Source organism: Bos indicus, chromosome X (assembly GCF_029378745.1).
Source record: "Bos indicus isolate NIAB-ARS_2022 breed Sahiwal x Tharparkar chromosome X, NIAB-ARS_B.indTharparkar_mat_pri_1.0, whole genome shotgun sequence".
NCBI classification, from domain to species: Eukaryota; Metazoa; Chordata; class Mammalia; order Artiodactyla; family Bovidae; genus Bos; species Bos indicus.
This window is the reverse complement of record NC_091789.1, coordinates 107,533,520-107,549,807: the sequence shown is the minus strand read 5'-3', so window position 1 is coordinate 107,549,807 and position 16,288 is coordinate 107,533,520.

The window sequence follows — 16,288 nt, the reverse complement described above, 5'->3', positions numbered from 1 at the left end:
GGAAATGACTTGTAGCTGAGTAAGAGCCATGGAAAGAGTCATGAACACATTTTCTGGCTCAATTTTGTGGGTCAGATCGAGAGGGTGGATAAATCCTTTGGCCACCAACATTTTCAAATATCAGAGCTTGACGTCCATCCACCTTTTCACTTCTCCTAATAATTTGTGGATTTTTTCCTCAACATGTGTTCATCACTCCACCCTGCTATCTTTTGAGGGTTTTCAGAGTTACTCTATCTGCTCTGAAGTAACATGAAAAGGTGTGGTTCTTCCTGGTTGGAATTTTCCAGCCTCCTACAAGCAATAGCACCACAGAAAGTGTAAAAATTGCAAACACATTGATTGCTTGGCCACAGAAGACAGGCTGTCTCCCAGATGGAGCCCCACTGCTTCCTCCAGGAGTTATTCTGTTAGGGATAGCAAAGAATACCATCTGCTGCCCCTTTCAAGAGGGAGATTTGCCTCCGCCCCTTGGGCTCCAGAGGACCCGTTTCTCAGTAGGTATCTGGCAACATGACTCTTTTCATCACATCACCATGCTTTTCAGAAAGGTCACTGTGCCACCCATGGTTACTTTACCAGCCATCATTAACATTCCTGAGAAAGGAGGACTCTCTTTACATTTCTGTCTATGCCAAAGGGGGTGAAAACAGTCCTGCTGTTATTTCGTTTGTGCTCAGGATGGGAAGAGTTTTGGAGAAGGTGCTGTCTATAAGCTGGATGGGAAATTCTTCAGGGGACCCTCCTGACCCTTTTTTTTTCTGGTTCTGTTTTCAGCTTGCCTCTTTCTTGTTAGCTCTAGTGGATATTTACAGGAATTTCCCATCATCCAATTACCCCTGAAGGATGGGAAATCCCAAGGCTGCCTTCTCCCATCAGAACCTGTTCCCTCTTCTGAACAGCTGGAGAGTCAGGTGTGACCAAGCTTACCAGATGCGCCATACAGGAGGCATGGTTAAGAAAGACCTGCAGACATTCAGAGGTTATTCCCTATGGGTGCGCTGGAGGTCCCATAGGATACAGCAGCCAGTGTCAAGGGCAACAGAGCCCAGCATGTGACAAAGGGTGTTCTGTGAATGCCATCAAAATCCATGATGGCATTCTGAGCAGTCTGGTCTTCTGGGCTGCATCCATGTTTGTCACCATTTTATGAGGCTGAATCTCCAGCTTTCCTGGGGATTCTGTGAACTGCCTCCCTCATCACCACACCCACAGAGATCCTGCCAATAAATTATTTTCTGCTTTAATTAGCTAGAGAAGTTTTTGAGGTTGGCAACCAAGAGTCCTGACCTGAACATTCCATTTTCCAAGTTCAGGTAACTAACATCATTAACATACAAATGGGAATGTAGCCTCTTCTTCTTCCTAACTACTTTTCCAAACAAATAAATGGTTTCAGATTAATTGTCAGTCTGCTATAGCTACATTTTGAAAGTAGAAAATTTCTAGGTGGATGTATAATAAGATTCACATATATGCTGTGGGGACTTCCCAGGTGGCGTTAGTGGTAAGGAACCTGCCTGCCCGTGCAGGAGACATAGAGATGTGGGTTTGATCTCTGGGTCAGGAAGATCCCCTGGAGGAGGGCAGGGCAACCCACTCTAGTATTCTTGCCTGGGAAATCCCATGGACAGAGGAACCTGGCAGGCTATAGTCCATGGGGTTGCAAAGAGTCAGACATGACTAAACTGACTCAGCATACATGCATGAGTATACTATGTACTTATTAAGACGCTCACCAAAAACCAACATATGACATCATGCCTACATGGATATAGATAGGTGTGTGTTTGTGTGTAAAATCCCAACATACCAGCATAGTCTGCCAAGCATGATTTATAATTATCTATGAGAATACTAGTCTTTACCATGCTCATGAATATAATCGTATTTATTCAAACATATCTATTAATAATAATAGCAACTATTTAATGAGTGTATACTCTCTCCTGGGCGTTGTGAAAAATATTCTATATGGATTATCTCTTTTAGAGAAATACACAGTAATCCTATAAGGTAGATACTATTCTCTATTTTGTAAGTAGGGAAACTGGAGTTCTGAGTCGACAGGTGATTTCCCTGAGGTTGACCAAGTAAACAAATAGCAGATATGAGTCCTGGCTTTACTGTCTTTTTTCAAAAAATAATAACGAATGTTTATTGAAAGATTGCTCTGTGCCAGGTACAAAGTGCTTTACTTACAGTAACTTGTTAAATCCAAATAACCACTTAATGACATGTGCTTAGTTGCTCAGTTGTGTCCAGCCCTTTGCAATCTCATAGACTGTAGCCTGGCAGGCTCCATGTCTATGGGGATTCTCCAGGCAAGAACACTGGAGTGGGTTGCCAATGCCCACCTCCACGGCATCTTCCCAACCCAGGGATCAAAACCAGATCTCCCGCATTGCAGATGGATTCTTTACTGTCTGAGCCACCAGAGAAGCCCAAGAATACTGGAGTGGGTAGCCCATCCCTTCTCCAGGGGACTTTCCTGACTCAGGAATTGAACTGGGGTCTCCTGCATTGGCAGGTGGATTCTTTACCACTTGAGCCACCTAGGAAGCCCAAGCAACTATTGTTTCTTTAATATTTGTTCCAGTATATGTCAATTTTTTAAATCTTAAATATTTCTTTGCTTTGTGTATACTTGGATGGTTAAGCTTTGTTTTGTTTTCTTAACTGGTGACTTTTTAAAAACATCAGTCCTTGGATTTTCTAAGAAGATAGTCCTACTATATGATAGCATACATAGTGCTATTATTCACATTTTAACCCCCTTTAAAAAATTCATTGGAGTATAATTGCTTTACAAAGTTGTATTAGTTTCTGCTGTACAGCAAAGTGAATCAACTATATGTATACATATATCCCCTCCCTCTGGAGCCTCCCTCCCAGCCCCTATTCCAGCCCTCTAGGTTGTCACTGAACACCAGGTTGGGTTCCCTGTGTTATATAGCAACTTTCCACTAGCTACCTCTCTTACATATGGAAGTGTATATATGTCAATGCTATTCTCCCGGTTCATCCCACCCTCCCTTTCCCCCACTGTGTCCACAGTCTTTTCTCTACGTCTGCATCTCTATTCCTGGATGGACCTGGAGTTTGTCATACAGAATGAAAAAAGTCACAAAGAGAAAAGCAAATATCTTATATTAATGCATATATATATATATACATATATACACACACACATATGAAATCTAGAAAAAAGTACTACAAGCTAAGTCACTTCAGTCATGTCTGACTCTTTGCAACACTTTCAAGGCAAGAAACAAAAACCTTAAAGATCAATGGCTTAAAACATAAGGACATTTCTGGTGCTCAATCAGACAGTAATAACTTGACAGTCGGTACGGTAGTCCTGGTATCATCAAAATCTCAAGCTCCTCCCACTTTCATCATGCTCAATACTGCTGGGTTCTGTTCTCCTCTGGAAGATCAATTCATGCACACAAGATGGCTGGTGGAACTCTAGAAATCATACTGAATTTCAGGAGTCAAGAGGGAAAGAGAGAAGAGCTTGTTTTGTTTTTTCTCTGCTCCTTCAATCAGGAGGAAAGTCTTTCCAGAGACCCCAAGGACTTCCCATTGCATCCCATTGACCAGAACCTGGCCACATTCCCACTCCAACAGTAATCTCTGCAATGTTGTTGCTGTTGTTGTTGTTTAGTCACTAAGTCATGTCCGACTCTTTGCAACCCCTTGGACTGTAGCCCACCAGGCACCTCTGTCCATGGAATTTCCCAGGCAAGAATATGGGAGTGGGTTGCCATTTCCTTCTCCAGGGGATCTTCCTGACCCAGGGATTGAACCTGTGTCTCTGAGTCTCCTGCATTGGCAGGTGGATTCTTTACCACTGAGCCACCTAGGGAAGCCCCAGTCTCTGCAAAGGAAAGCATAATTGCCATGACTAGTCTGGCCCAAACATGGTCCATGCCCTGGGGCTGGATGCATAGCAGACTAGACATAGATTCTTAGTGATGAAAGAGGATGAAGTGTAGTATCTGCCGCTGTGAGAAAGACAATATAAACACCAGGTAACTGCAGAGTGTGACAAATGCTATGAGGAAAATGAAACAGTAATGAACTAGACAGTAACTGAAGTAGTACAGAAAGAGGAGTGAGTTAATAGTGTGCCTGACCAGAGTTGGTTTCTCTGTAGACACAACATTTGAATTTAAATGCTAAGAGCAAAGTGGGCAAGCAGAACTGCCTGGAACAGAGTGAGAGGGGCAAGTAGTAGGAGATGTGATCAGAGATGAAAGCAGGGGGCATATATACAAGCTTTATTACATAAAGCTTGATTGGTCAGTGTAGGGAGTTTGGGGTTTTGTTCTTGGTTGAATTGTGTCTCCTCCAAATAAGATATATTGAAATCCTAACCCCTAGTAGCTTAGAATGCCACCTTATTTCAAAATTGACTTATTATAAAGATAAATAGTGAAGTCATTAAGATGGGTCCTAATCCAATATGACCAGTGTTCTTATAAAAAGGAGAATTTTAGACACAGAAACATACATACACAGAGGGAAGAAAATGTAAAGACACAAACAGCGAGAAGATGGCTGTGTGACTGTAGTGAAGCATCAGTAAGCTAAGGAAGATCAAGGGTTTCCAACAAAGACCAGAAGCTAAAAGAGACAAGGAAGGATGCTCCCCTGAAGCCATCAGAGAAAACATGGCCCTGCTGACAACTTGATTTCAGACTTCTGGCCCCCAGAACTGTGGGACAATATATTTCTGTAGTTTCTTTTTTTTTTCTCTCACAAAGACGGCTCTCTTTATTCTTCGACTCCAATATTTATCACTCACCACCCGAACATCACTTTTGTGTTTTCCAAGCAGCAAACAGCCTGTTTCAAATAACCCATATTTTGATACCTATTATACTCTTAAGAATTATTATGTAGTATTTTAACAGTTAACCACACATCTGTTCTCATTACAAAGCACATTATCAAATCAATGCCCTATAGTAGCAGTCACCATACCTGTCCTCAGCAGTGAAAGATAAGGGCAGCAGCACGCACTTAATAACATCTTTCCCAGTACTAGTTCATCTGGTCTATTATTTTATTTCTTATCATAATCTTCTCTAATTACTCAGTTGAGGCACAAAATTATAAAAAGACAATTTTCATGTTGAAATGAAATGAAATCATTTCAGAGATAATATGTATTATCTCTGTGTAAAAATTTGAGACACTTCTTGAATATATACACATACCTGGATTTTTTTTATTTTTCCTGAAAGAGGATTGGATAACCATGGTGACTAGACTACAGCTTTTAATTGTGAGTCAATCTTCTAATGGCAGAAATTCTATTCTGAAAAGTAATTAAAATATGATCACACACAGGTAGATGGATTCACACTCTATGTGGACTTGCATCATAACTTGGTTATTGATCTCTGTGTTACTTTAAAGTTGTTTTCCAAAGATAAAAACTTTTAATTGGCTATTTAATTGCCTATTTTTGATAATTTTAGCTTATTCCAAAAGGGTACGTGCTGATGCTGCTGCTAAGTCGCTTCAGTCGTGTCCGACTCTGTGCGACCCCATAGACGGCAGCCCACCAGGCTCCGCCATCCCTGGGATTCTCAAGGCAAGAACACTGGAGTGGGTTGTCATTTCCTTCTCCAATTTCTGTAGTTTTAAACTACCTAGGTTTTGGTACATTGATATGGCAGCCCTTGGAAACAAACAGTTTTGCTTGCAAAAGGATGGGAATTCACTGGTGGGTTTAAAGAAATGATTTACATTTTTTAGAAACTCGCTCTGGTTCATATGTAGAGATGGATCATGGGCAGATGAGGAAATGGGATGTGACAAAGAGTGGAAGGAGAGAGGTCACTGAAGTCTCCCAGGGAAGAGAAAGCGTTGGTTTGCACTGTGGTGGAAGTAGTCCAAGTGGAGTGGAGTGGACAGACTTTGGATGTATTTGGGGGGTGTAGAATATACATGACTTGCCTCTGAATTGTATGTGGAGAGGCCAAAAAGAGAAAACATCAGTCTTATGCTTGCCCCATGGTGGACTGAGGGAAGTACCGGTTGGTTTGATGATGTGTGGAGCTGGAAGCATTCAATTCAATTTGGAACAGGTTCAGTTTAGCATTCTTATAAGACATCCAAACTGAAACTCAGAAAAGATAATGTGATATACTAGTTTGGATTTCAGGGGCAATTTCAGAGCTGGAGGAAAAAACATGTGGACATTGTCAACCTATGGAGGGTAGTTACAATATGTGGGTGATGAAGATCACTGAGGAAGAGAATGTAGCTAGAGAAGAGATGAGGAGGGACTTCCCAGGCAGTCCAGTGGTTAAGAATTTGCCTTTCAATGCAAAGGGTGCGGGTTTGATCCCTGGTCAGGGCACTAATATCCCACATACCTCCAGGGTCAAAAACCAAAACATAAAACAGGAACAATATTGTAACAAATTCAATAAAGACGAGTCTTTATTAATAAAATAAAAATGGTCCACATCAGAAAAAAAAGAGAAAGAGAGATGGAGAACTAGGATAAAGCCCCAGAGCTCACCTACATTAAGTGAGATTGAAAAGATCAGAAAGGTAAGAGGAAAATCAGGATATTGAGCCATCACCAGAAAAACAAATAACAAGTTTTGTTTTTTTTTGTTTTTTAGTTATAGAAAGTTGTTGCCTAAAAGTAGAGAAAGGGAACTATGGCATTAGGCTTCTGTTCCTCCAATTTAGAATTAACTGGAGAGTGTTACTAAGCAACTAACACACACACACAGTGTTAAAATGCTGTTGCCCAGGCCTCACTCAGATTAACCAAAACAGACTCTTTAGGGGTGAAGAGCTGGGCATTTGATATCTTTAAATGCTCTCCTTTCTTCCTCAAAAAATTAAACATAGGGCTACCATATGATCCAGCAACACCACTCCTGGGTATTTATCCAAAGGAAATAAAAAAGGATTTCAAAGAGATATGTGTACCCTCGTGGTCACTGTCAGATTACTCACAATAGCCTATATATGGAAGCAACTTAGGTGTCTATCAACAGATGAATGGATAAAGAAGATGTGATATATGTGTGCACGTGTCTGTGTGTGTACCTGTGTGTATACACAATGGAATACTACTCAGCTGTGAGTAAGAAAGAAATGTTGCCATTTGGGACAACATGGACGAAATGTGAGGACATTATGCTAGGTGAAGTAAGTCTGATATAGAAAGACAAATAGTGTATGGTCTCAAGTATATGTGGAATCCAAAAAAACTAAACTCTTAGAGAGTAGAATAGTGGTTATCAGGAGCTATGGATTTGGGGAAATAAGAAGATATTGGTCAAACAGCACAAACTTCCAGTTATAAAATGAATAAGTTCTAGGGATCTAATGCACAGCATGGTGATTATAGTTAATCATCAGTTCAGTTGCTCAGTTGTGTCCAGCTCTTTGTGACCCCATGGACTGCAGCACACCAGGCCTCCCTGTCCATCATTAACTCCCGGAGTTTACTCCAACTCATGTCCATTGAGTCAGTGATGCCATCCAACCATTTCATCCTCTGTTGTCCCTTTCTCCTCCTGCCCTCAATCTTTCCCAGCATCAGTCTTTTCAAATGAGTCAGCTCTCTGCTACAGGTGGCCAAAGTATTGGAGTTTCAGCCTCAACATAAGTCCCTCCAATGAACACCCAGGACTGATCTCCTTTAGGATGAACTGGTTGGATCTCCTTGCAGTCCAAGGGACTCTCAAGAGTCTTCTCCAACACCACAGTTCAAAAGCATCAGTTCTTCCGCGCTCAGCTGTCTTCACAGTCCAACTCTCACATCCATACATGACTACTGGAAAAACCATAGCCTTGACTAGACGGACCTTTGTTGGCAAAGTAATGTCTCTACTTTTTAATATGCTATCTATGTTGGTCATAACTTTCCTTCCAAGGAGTAAGCGTCTTTTAATTTCATGGCTGCAGTCACCATCTGCAGTGATTTTGGAGCCCCCCAAAATAAAGTCAACCACTGTTTCCACTGTTTCCCCATCTATTTGCCGTGAAGTGATAGGACCTGATGCCATGATCTCAGTTTTCTGAATGTTGAGCTTTAAGCCAACTTTTTCACTCTCCTCTTTCACTTTCAGCAAGAGGCTTTTTAGTTCCTCTTCACTTTCTGCCATAAGGGTGGTGTCATCTGCATATCTGAGGTTACTGATATTTCTCCCAGAAATCTTGATTCCAGCTGTGCTTCCTCCAGCCCAGTGTTTCTCATGATGTACACTGCATATAAGTTAAATAAACAGGGTGACAATATACAGCCTTGACATACTCCTTTCCTATTTGGAACCAGTCTCTTGTTCCATGTCCAGTTCTAACTGTTGCTTCCTGACCTGCATACAGGTTTCTCAAGAGGCAGGTCAGGTGGTCTGGTATTCCCATCTCTTTCAGAATTTTCCACAGTTTATTGATAGGGATTACACTGAATCTGTAGATGCCTTGAATAGCATGGTCATTTTAACAGTATTAATTCTTTTAATCCATTAACACAGTATATCTTTCTACTTGTTTATGTCACCTTCAATTTTTTTTTTATCAATGTCTTATAGTTTTCTGATTATGTCACTTACTTCCTTAGTTAGATTTACTACTAGATATTTTATTCTTTTTGATGTGATTATAATTGGGATTGTTTCTTTAATTTCTCTTTTTGATATTTCATTGTGATTGTATAGAAATGCAACTGATTTCTATGTATTAATTTAGTATCCTGCAACTTTACCAAATTCATTGATGAGCTTTAGTAGTTTTTTTGGTGGTGTCTTTAGGGTGCTGTATGTCATGTCATCTACAAACAGTAAATGTTTTACTTCTTCCTTTCCAAATTGGAATAAAATTTTCCAATTTGCAACAACATGGATGGGTCTGGAGGGTATTATGCTTAGTGAAATAGGTCAGACAGAGAAAGACAAATACTGTGTGTTATCACTTTTATGTGGAATCTAAAAAGTAAAGCAAGTGAATGAATATAATAAAACAGAAATAGACTCACACATACAGAGAACAAACCAGTGGTTTCCATGGGGAGAGGGAAGAGGAGGGGGGCCAGATAAGGGTAGAGGATTAACAGACATAAACTAGCATGTATGAAATTAATAAACTACAAGGATATATTGTACAACACAAAGTATATAGCCAATATTTTATAATATCTATCAATGGAGTATATTCTATAAAAATGTCGACTGATTACGTTGTAAACCTGAAACTAAAACAATACTATAAATCAATATTCAGTTCAGTTCAGTCACTCAGTTGTGTTGGACTCTTTCCGACCCCATGAACTGCAGCATGCTAGGCTTCCCTGTCCATCGCCAACTCCAGAGCTTACTCAAACTCATATCCATTCAGTCGGTGAGGCCGTACAACCATCTCATCCTCTGCCATCCCCTTCTCCTCCTGCCTTCAATCTTTCCCAGCATCAGGGTCTTTTCCAAAGAGTCAGTTCTTCTTAACAGGTGGCCAAAGTACTGGAGTTTCAGCTTCAGCATCAGTCCTTTCAATGAATATTCAGGACTTCCTTTAGGATGGATTGATTTGTTCTTCTTGTAGTCCAAGGGACTCTCAAGAGTCTTCTCCAACACCACAGTTCAAAAGCATCAGTTCTTCAGCACTCAGCTTTCTCTATAGTCCAACTCTCACATCCGTACATGACCACAGGAAAAACCATAGCTTTGACTAGATGGACTTTTGTTGGCAAAATAATGTCTCTGCTTTTTAATATGCTGTCTAGGTTGCTGATAGCTTTTCTTCCAAAGAGTAAGTGTCTTTTAATTTCATGGCTGCAGTCACCATCTGCAGTGATTTTGAAGCCAAAAATAAATAAATAAAGTTTGTCACTGTTTCCGTTGCTTCCCCATCTATTTGCCATGAATTTATGGGACCAGACGCCATGATCTTCGTTTTCTGAATGTTGAGTTTTAAGCCAGCTTTTTCATTCTCCTCTTTCACTTTTATCAAGAAGCTCTTTAGTTCTTCGCTTTCTGCTGTAAGGGTGGTGTCATCTGCATATCCGAGGTTATTTATATTTCTCCTGGCAATCTTGATTCCAGCTTGTACTTCATCCAGCCCAGCGTTTCTCATGATGTACTCTGCATATAAGTTAAATAAGCAGGGTGACAATATACAGCCTTGACATACTCTTTTTCCTATTTGGAACCAGTCTGCTGTTCCATGTCCAGTTCTGTTGCTTCCTGACCTGCATACAGATTTCTCAAGAGGCAGGTCGGATGGTCTGGTATTTCCATCTCTTCAGAATTTTCCACAGTTTATTGTGATCCACATTGTCAAAGGCTTTGGTATAGTCAATAAAGCAGAAATAGATGTTTTTCTGGAATTTTCTTGCTTTTTTGATGATCCAGCAGATGTTGGCAATTTCATCTATATTGTACTATATACTGGAAGGTTGCAAGGAAAGTAGCTCTTAAACATTCTCACATAAAAAAAGAAACTAATTATGTGATGGGATGGAGGTGTTAATGTTATGGTGATAATCATTTTGAAAAATATGAGTATATCATATCAAATCAACATATTGTACATCTTAAACTTACACAATGCTATACATGAATTATATTTCAGTAAAGCCCAGGAAAAAACAAAAAGAAGATGAAGAATGTAAATAAATACATAAATAAAGCTCCCCTTACAACGTCAAAGGCACAATTCATTAAATAATTGAGCTGGACTTCATTAAAATTAAAACTTCTGCTCCACAACAATGTTAAGAGAATGAAAAAGAAAAAAAAAGCCATGGACTGAAAGAAAAATATTTGCAAAAGACACATCAGATAAAGGACTATTACCTAGAATACACAAAACAAATAACCTAATTAAAAAATGGGGAAAAGATCTGAACAGATACCTAATCAAAGATGATACACAGATGGAGAATAAATATATGAAAAGATTCTCCAAGTTATATGTCATCGGGGAAATGGAAGTTAAAACAGTAATAAGATACCACACATGTCTATTAGAATAGCCACAATCCAGAAACTGACAGCACTACATATTGGTGAGAGTAATAGAAATTGATTTGTGATGAGTAGGAATGCAAAATAGTAAAGCCACCCTGGAAGACAGTTTGGCAGTTTCTTACAAAACTATACACACTCTAACCATATGATCCAGCAATCGTGATCCTTGGTGTTTACCCAAAGAAGCTGAAAACTTATGCCCATGCAGATATTCATAGCAGCTTTATTCATAATTGCCAAAACTTGCAATGAACCAAGATGTCCTTCAGTAGGTGAATAGATAAACTGTGGTGCATCCAAACAATGGAATATTATTTAGTGCTAAAAAGAAATGAGCTATCAATCATGAACAGACATGGAGGAAGCTTAAAGGTGAATTTTTAAATAATTTTTATGTCAATTATATCTCAACAGAGCTGGATTTTTTAAATGCATCTAACTAAGTGAAAGAAGTCAAACTTAAAAGGTTATATACTCTATGATTCCAACTAAATTATATTCTTGAAAAGGCAAAACTACTGGAGACAGTAAAAGAGAAGTAGTTTCCAGGGACTGAGAAGGGGAAGGGATGAATAGATGGAGTACAGATATTATAATGATGGATACACGTCATTATACATGCATCTAAATCCATAGAATGTACAACTCCAGAGGCGAACCCTAGTATACACTATAGACTTTGAGTGATGATGATGTCCAAGTTGGTTCATCAGTGGTAACTTATGTACCCTGCAGTGCTGGATGCTGATGTTGGGGGAGGCTACGCATGTGCAGGGACAGGGGAATACGGGGACTCTGTACTTCCCACTCAATTTTGCTGTGAACTTAAAACTGCTCTAAAAAATAAATTGTGAAAAAAAAATATGGCAGGCTCCCTCCTCTCTGCAAAAATATTACCCAATTAGAGGAGACAGTCTCAGGAAAGAAAAAAAAATTCCCCAGGCAATTCTAAAGCACAGTTAGAGTCAAGAACCAGTCTTTAGCCATTATAAAAGTACCCAGTCAATCAACTCAATAAACAATTTTATAATGTAAATTCAAGCTAATGAACCCCTAGACATGTGCTAATTGTAGTGAATAATCTTTTTTGGCATCCTTTCCACCATTTTATGAGCATCTTCAAAGAGTTGAGAGGACATCTTTTCCTTACAACATACTGTACATTTCATCAAAGGCATAACTCAGTACAATCTTTGGTTTATAAAAAGATGACGAAAGAAAGACTCTCAACTCTAAATCTAAGCACATTTTGAACTTTATAAAAATCACTTAAAGAGCGACATAGTGTAATAGAAAAACTAAGATCTTTATCTAGCCCCTTTTAAAATAATACATCTTACTGTCCATGAGTTACTCCATAAGGATAATGAAAAATTATTTAATACTTCAAATTAAAAATGCAAGGATTCAAAAAGTCCAAAAAGCATTTGAGAAAAGAAAGGACTTATATTTAAGGAGGAAACAAATTCTCTAACAAAATGTAGTGTCTTACTTCATTATGGTTCTAAAATTAGCCTTTCTTTAGTTTGATGAGGAATAGGTCTATTAAAATCATCAGTACTCTGCCAAATCACTGAGGGGGTGTGGGACCCCTTGCTAGAAGTAAGGATCTCAATGTTTATTTTAATTCAAAGATCTTATTCCTCACCCCATAGAACTCAATAGTATCTAACATGAATGAGTGAGCAACTCTTCCTTAAAATTCATCCTTCTCTTTGTCTTCATCATGTTATAGCAGGGGTCCCTAGCCTCCGGGCTCTAATGCCTGATGATCTGAAGTGGAGCTGATGCAATAATAATAGAAATAGAGTGCACAATAAATGAAATGTGCTTAAATCATCCTGAAACCATTCCCCCACCCGTTTTCATTGTCTTCCATGAAACCAGTCCCTAGTGCCAAAACCACTGGGGACTGCTTGTATAGGAACCACTCCTATCCTGGCATCCTTTCCTTCATGGCCTCAATTCTTTTCTCCACAAACCCACCTGAGTGATTTATCTAGTTCATGGCTCAAATGTTACCTCCAGGTCCATTTCAGTTCTCAGTCTACCTTCTGAACTTCAAAACAAGAACTGCCACTTATTCCCAAGGACTCACCATTTAAATAATTCATTGGCACCTCTCACTGGGCCACCGAGTCGGCTCCTTTCATGCTACTCCAGTATTCTGCATCCTTAAATCAGGTGTACCACAGTTGCCCCAGCCTGAAAAATCTTATTAGTTGTGTAATTTAGGAAAAGTTGTTAACTTCTTACAACCTCAGTTACTTCATCTGTTTTATGGGTAAAGAAAAATAATCTAAGAGGCTCAGTGTGAAGGTTATTTGAGACATTGCTTTAAATTGCGAAGATTATTGCTCTGTGTTGTTAGATGAGGCCCTGCTGGAGAACACCTAAGGAACAGTGAACTCAGTCTCAAGCTATAAACAGAACCAAGGTCTTTGACTCCCATATTATGATGCCTATAAAACTACTGACTGGCTAGGAAATAATAACGTTCTCTATAGTGAAACAAAATGGTTTCAGTCATATTTGAACTTCAATTTCTTACATTCTAGCTATAAAATAATGTAGTCTACTGTCAAATCCTATTTTCTCAAAATCTTAAATTTCACAGGACTGAAAAATATCCCCTCCGTTTAGTTTCAAAATGTGAAATTCATTTAAAAATGAAGGATTTTGGAGGTGGGAGTGGGCTTCAGGATGGTGGGACACATATACATCCATGGCTGATTTATGTCAATGTATGGCAAAACCCACCACAATATTGTAATTAGCCTCCAATTAAAATAAATAAAAAATTTAAAAAAAGAAAAAGAATGAAGTATTTGAAGGGAGGTCAGAGGGAGGTTCAAGAGGGAGGGATCATAGATTTACCTATGGCTGATTAATGTTGGTGTTTGGCAGAAATCAACACAATATTGTAAAGTAATTATCGTTCAATTAAAAATAAATTAAAAAATTGAAAGCAAATAACAGCCTAAAATAAATTAATGAAAAAAATAAGGGATTTTTCATTAACTTCACATGTCTCAAAGATCATAGACAAACTATAGTCACTAGAAGCTCAACAAATTCATGTTAGGTCAGTTTTAATCCTACCTGAGGTCAATTTCACACAGAAAGAATTATTGTAAGAGTTCATACTGACAGCTTGTAATTAATGTATGCTTTTGAAAGGATGAATAGTCATTGACTGGATGCTCAAAGAAAGATTATATTTTTTGATCTTCCCCCACACAGCAAAAAAAAAAAAAAAGATACCACTCATCATATTTGTCACTTTGTTATCTTTCCCAGAAGAATCTTCTCACATATTGAAAAGTTTGTCTTCTTCAAATTTATGATTTTTTTTCCAATTAAAACTTAATTAAAAAAAAACATATTTTGTGGTTTGAGTCAAGAAATAAATAACAGGCTTAGAGGCATTCTGTAGTTGTTCTATGTGATGAATAAAAGCAGCTTTATTTTATATATTTACTTATTCAATCTGTATTTATTAAACGTTTACTAAGCCCAGAAATTTCCAGATGTACAAGCTGGATTTAGAAAAGGCAGAGGAACCAGAGATCAAATTGCCAACATCTGCTGAATCATAGAAAAGGCAAGGGAATTCTAAAAAAAAAAGTCTACTTCTGTTTCATTGACTACACTAAAGCCTTTGACTGTGTGGATCACAACAAAATATGGAAAATTCTTAAAGAGATGGGAATACCACATCACCTTACCTGTCTCCTGAGAAATCTGTGTGTAGGAGAAGAAGCAACAGTTAGAATTGGACATGGAACAATGGACTGGTTCAAAAGTGGGAAAGGAGTACGACAAGGCTGTATATTGTCACCCTGCTTATTTAACTTACATGCAGAGTACATCATGTGAAATGCTGGGCTGGATAACTCACAAGCCGGAATCAAGATTACCAGGAGAAATACCAACAACCTTAGATATGCAGATGATACCACCTTAAGGGCAGAAAGTGAAGAAGAACTAAAGAGCCTCTTGATGAAGGTAAAAGAGAAGAGTGAAAAATATGGTTTAAAACTCAAAATTCAAAAAATGAAGATCATGGCATCTGGTCCCATAAATTCATGGCAAATACATGGGGGAAAATGGAAACAGTGACAGATTTTCTTTTTCTTTTTTTGGCCTCCAAAATCACTGTGGATGGTGACTACATCCATGAAATTAAAAGACTCTTGTTCCTTGGAAGAAAAGCTATGACAAACCTAGACACCATATTAAAAAACAGAGACATCACTTTGCTGACAAAGGTCTGTATAGTCAAAGGAATGGCTTTTCCAGTAGTCATATACAGATGTAAAAGCTGTACCATAAAGAAGGCTGAGCACCAAAAAATTGATGCTTTTGAACTGTGGTGCTGGAGAACACTCCTGAGAATCCCTTGGACAGCAAGGAAATGAGACCAGTCACTCCAAAAGGAAATCAACCCTGAATATTCATTGGAAAGACTGATGCTTAAGGCTGAAGCTCCAATACTTTGGCCACCTGATACGAAGAGCAGACTCATTGGAAAAGATCCTGATACTGGGAAAGATTGAGGGCAAGAGGAGAAGGGGGCAACAGAGGGTAAGATGGTTGGATGGCATCACTAACTCAATGGGCATGAATTTGAGCAAACTCCAGGAGATAGTAAAGGACAGGGAAGCCTGGCATGCTTCCATGGGGTCACAAAGAGTTGGATGGCACTTAGTGAATCAACGGCAACCACAAAGTATAGAAAACCCTGCCTTCCCTTGTCTAATTGATGAATAATTATATTTTCAGAAAGTTCCTCTGATTTTCCCAGGTTTCTGAGAAGTGATTTTCAGAACTTTTTACTCCCTCTCATTAGTTTTTCAATAAATAAATTTTGAGCAGTGCCAAGCCCTGTTTTAGGCCTTGCACATAGAGTAGCAAACTAGACCGAAAAGTCCCAGCTCTCATGAAGCTGAAAATGTATTAGGGAGACAGACAATCTCATGAGGAAATATGTAATATACTTTCAGGTGATAAGTACAATGACAAAAAAAAGGATAAGGTGATCTAGAGTGAAGGAGAGTGCTACTTTAGATTGGATGGTTAAGAAACACATGAAGGAAAAATTAGTATTTGAACTCCAGGATATGAGTGAAGTAAAAGTCATGCAAGGGCTGGCAGAAGACCATTCCAGGCAGAGGGAACAGCTTTAGAATGAAACCAAGCTTAGCATGTTCATGATGAAGAAAGGAGGCCACTGTGGCTGGAGCAGAGTTAATCAGAGCAAGAGTAGAAGAAAATGAGAT